The sequence below is a fragment of the Podarcis erhardii genome (assembly GCF_964252035.2).
Source record: "Podarcis erhardii genome assembly, chromosome: 3".
In the NCBI taxonomy this organism is placed as follows: domain Eukaryota; kingdom Metazoa; phylum Chordata; class Lepidosauria; order Squamata; family Lacertidae; genus Podarcis; species Podarcis erhardii.
Genome location: NC_138507.1, coordinates 117,801,055 through 117,805,130, shown reverse-complemented (window position 1 = coordinate 117,805,130; position 4,076 = coordinate 117,801,055). Strand labels below are relative to the sequence as shown.

Here is a 4,076-nt window from a genome sequence, read left to right as displayed (position 1 = left end):
GAAGGCATCACCATTGCCAGTTCATCCTTGTGACTCCTTTCAGCAGCACACAACAAGTCTTAGAAGAACCATGAAGTTCATCTGTCTTTTCTTTGCTGTGGTCTTCCTTGGCATTGCCCAGTCTGATGAAGCAGATCTGGACCAAGCAGAGAAGCAAGAGGCAGACGCTTTGGAAGATCTGAGTGGTCCTCAGGATGAAAACCCAGATGGTTATGATGAAGCTTTGGATGATGAAGGTGATTGTAACGGACATGGTGGGCGGGACTGCATTTCATTGGGAAGAGTTCACTCATGGAACTTCTTCATTGGGAAGAGTTCACTCATTGAAATACTTCTCCTTGGCTGGATCATGAGCTAATGATAGTATTTTCAATGGTGATTAGTAGTCTGTACATGCTCTTAGGCATGGTCCTCTTGGACATTACATTGAAACTCTCTAATACGTTCTGGAAGGAATGCTGATTTGGACCCAAGTAGTTACCTCCTTTTCTGCACCACAGGGCCTGCTATGATGTGAGGTGGCCAGCTTGTCCCCTGCATCTGGTCATCAAAGATGTACTGCTTTCAAACATGGCTGAAGCCCCTGATGAGTGATCTTCCATGATATCTGATTATCAAGGCTATATTTAGTGGTACAGCATCTCACAGATAATTGTCTGAAATAGGGTATCACCTAGTGCGTTCTTCCATGAGTGGTTTTGTTTCTTTAGAGTTTGAACTGTGTAGGGGGATACACAATGGATCAGACACATCTCTGCTTGTTACAGTGGAGTGGGGTGGTCTTAGGTCTGAGGGAAGAGAGGTTGTTGGCCTATGTTGAATCTCACAGAGCTAAGCCCGCACTCAGAGAGCCATGTGCAATCGGAAACTTGCTCTGCGCCTTCTGCTGTTGATGTGACAGAAAGCAAAAAGTCCAAGAAGGAGCTTAAGGTTTACAATAAGCAGCCGAAATAATGAAACATGCCATGTAAGTTCTGGTTCTGGTTGAGAGGGTGGTGGCATGGTGGCTTCTCAGCACAATGAGGAAACAAGGGAACTACTGAAGGAGCAGGCTGGTTCGCTCCTGAGCACAACCTAGCTCAGCAGAGAGATCTCCTGATCTGCATCTGCGTCTAATGCTTGGTAACTGCTGAGAACAGGCCTTGCAGTGCACATTCTGCAACACTCCTAAATGCCAGACAGACGGCTGTTGGATGCCTGGGAAGCCTTGTGCAAGGGAATTTTATCTGATGCCATTATGGGCCCTAGAGTTGGGTCTTCTATGCACACAGAAAACTCCCTGCTGCAAAAAAAGCCAGGAAGTGCAGTGTGACTTTGTGTTGTGCGTTTAAATGCATGACTCCCACCTTACTTTTGACATGCCTTCCCCTCCACATGCAAGTAATGCAGACAGGCAGCATGGTGCAGTGGTCAGAGTGTTGGGTTCAAATCTGCACTCAGTCATGCATCTCGTTGGGTGACCTTGGGCCAGTCACTACAGTCATACCTCGAGTTGAATGCGCTTCGGGTTGAGCGCATTCGAGTTGCACTCCGTGGCAACCCAGAAGTAACGGAACGTGTTACTTCTGGGTTTCACCGCTCACACATGCACAGACGCTCAAAATGACGTCACACGCATGCACGGTAGTGGCGAAATGCGCCCCGCGCATGCGCAGACGCACCGTCACGCCGTCGCGTCTTGCGTTCCATTTGGGATGCGAACAGGGCTCCGGAACGGATCCCGTTCACATCCCGAGCTACCACTGTATTTTCTTTTCACTGTAGCCAACCTCACAGGTTTGTTGTGAGGATAAAAGAGAGGGAACCATTTATGCTACCTTGAGCTCCTTGGATGAAAATGGGGGACAGAAATGCTATAGTTAATAATGGGGCTGGGGGGTAAAGTAGCCTTTCCCCTGCTTGCTTCTGTCTTCCTCCACCTTCCATCCAGCCAACCAACCAGGCAACTGCTGGCTATGGAGAAATGAAAGCCAGAGAAATCAGAAAGGCAAAAATGATGAATGAATAGCTGGCTACTCAATGGGGACTTGTTATTACAGATTCTGTTTGTTTCATGCTGACTAGCAATAAGAAAGGCTTCCATTCATCAAATTTTCCCATTCATCCCCAAAACATATGTTCGCCACCAGTGTAATGCATAAAGATAACATCATTTCTGCTTTGTGTGAATGCTTCTAGGCTTCCGTGTAACAGGTTCCATGTAACAGGGCTGTTTTTCTCTGTGCAGGAAACATGAAACGGAGGAATGGTACCAATCTATGTGAGAGTGCCGGTGGTAAATGCTTTTTCGCCTTCTGCCCTCGTGGATCTATGCGCATTGGAAAATGCAGCCGATTCCGTCGCTGCTGTAAAGGTGAAGTCTGCGTTCCTCATTAAGACATCTCACGTTTATTAGTAAATGTTTATTACAGCAAAAGTGGGGTGCACAGGTCACCTGCCTGCACACAGAATCATAGAAATGTAGAGCTTGAAGGGGCGCCAAGGGTCATCTAGTCCAGCCCCCTGCAATGCAGGATTCTCAGCTAAAGCATTTCATTTAGAAATTAAATGGATGACACAAGGATTCTTTGGGTATGGCTGCCCAGTGGTGGATGGTGGTGGTGGAGGAGGAGTTTGGATTTGATATCCCACTTTATCACTCCCCTTAAGGAGTCTCAAAGCGGCTAACATTCTCCTTTCCCTTCCTCCCCCACAACAAACACTCTGTCAGGTGAGTAGGGCTGAGAGATTTCGGAGAAGTGTGACTAGCCCAAGGTCACCCAGCAGCTTCATATGGAGGAGCGGGGAAGCGAACCTGGTTCACCAGATTACGAGTCTACTGCTTTTAACCACTATACCACACTGGTGCCCATTGGGACTGGTAGGGAGGAAAGCAGAGCTGCTGGCACCAAAGCCAATGGCAGGCAGCCCCAGCTAATTCTCGTTTGGTCCCCATCTTCCTCCTCTCTTGCTTCTACTGGAGCAAAACTGAGCTGGAGGAGGAGAAGGAAGCTGACAGTCAGGGCCAACATCTGGACTGACTGCAAGGAAGGAGGTAGGGCAGCTGCCATGAAGGCTGATTGAAGTCTGTCTGAGGCTTGTGAGGAATGCACAGTTGGCCCAGTAAACCAGCCTTCTCTTGCGCTGCCTGAAATAGACTCTGGCTTTTGACACCTGAGATATACCTTCTCTTTATTTTTGTGGTCATAAGTTGTTTTATAATGCTTTCAACCCTGAGGGTTTATCAAAGAGAGCAAACAGCAATTTGGGCTTTCTCCAGGTTGACCCTTGCTCTGATTTATCAGCAAAGAGTGGGTTTTCCCTGCGAATGGCGTGCGGCAAGGGGAAAACCACGTGGACCCATGCCTCGAAATTGTGGGTCAAGCAGAAAACCTCTCAGACCCACTCTTCCCAGGCATGGGATAAGTGCAAGTGTGGATGAGCTCTGAGTGTTAGTTGCTGTAACTCACCATTGGACCATCGGGTGAAGGGCAGCTATTTAATTACAGGGTGATCTCCCATGTCATTCAGTGTAGACCCATTGATTTCAATGGGCCTGCTATGAGCATGACTGCTGGAACTGATCCAGCACATATATGTAACACTATATATTCTCAATATGTGTGGCCTTGAATAAAATCACCTCTTCCTCCCCTTTTCTTTAGCAAACTGAAGTAACTGAGAGGGATTTCAAAGCTGAACCATTGTTTGATCATCCGCGGAAGAAATTTAATTTCAAGTAATCATCTCTGTTAATTTGGGCTCCAAGGAATCTGATATGGCGCAAGTCTATCCTTGCTAAGTCAAGAATCTCTTCCTTCCTTTCAGCTGTTACTACTACAAATAAATAATCAACACAAACATTTTTAGCACATGTGCTTTCTTATTCCTTCATAAAAAAACAACTCATTACCCTAAGAGATCTAGTTATGCATGCTTCTGGCCAGACTAAAAGCCAACTAACCAATCAAAACACCACTCCAGAATAAGAAATCCCAACAGTATGATGTTGGCCAAATATCAGAATCTCTAGACCAGTTCCTGGCTCCCCACAAAATTAGTGCTCAGCTCCCTGAAAGAGGCAACTCAAAAAGCCC

General features: G+C 46.8%; 1 long non-coding RNA gene across 1 annotated transcript; it reads left to right on the top strand.

The window, feature by feature from the left end:
- LOC309338001 lies at positions 1 to 3,840 on the top strand. Its single transcript, XR_014154568.1, has 3 exons — positions 1 to 236; positions 2,228 to 2,353; positions 3,645 to 3,840. It is a non-coding gene; the product is annotated as an uncharacterized lncRNA (long non-coding RNA).
- Positions 3,841 to 4,076: the final 236 nt, after the last annotated feature.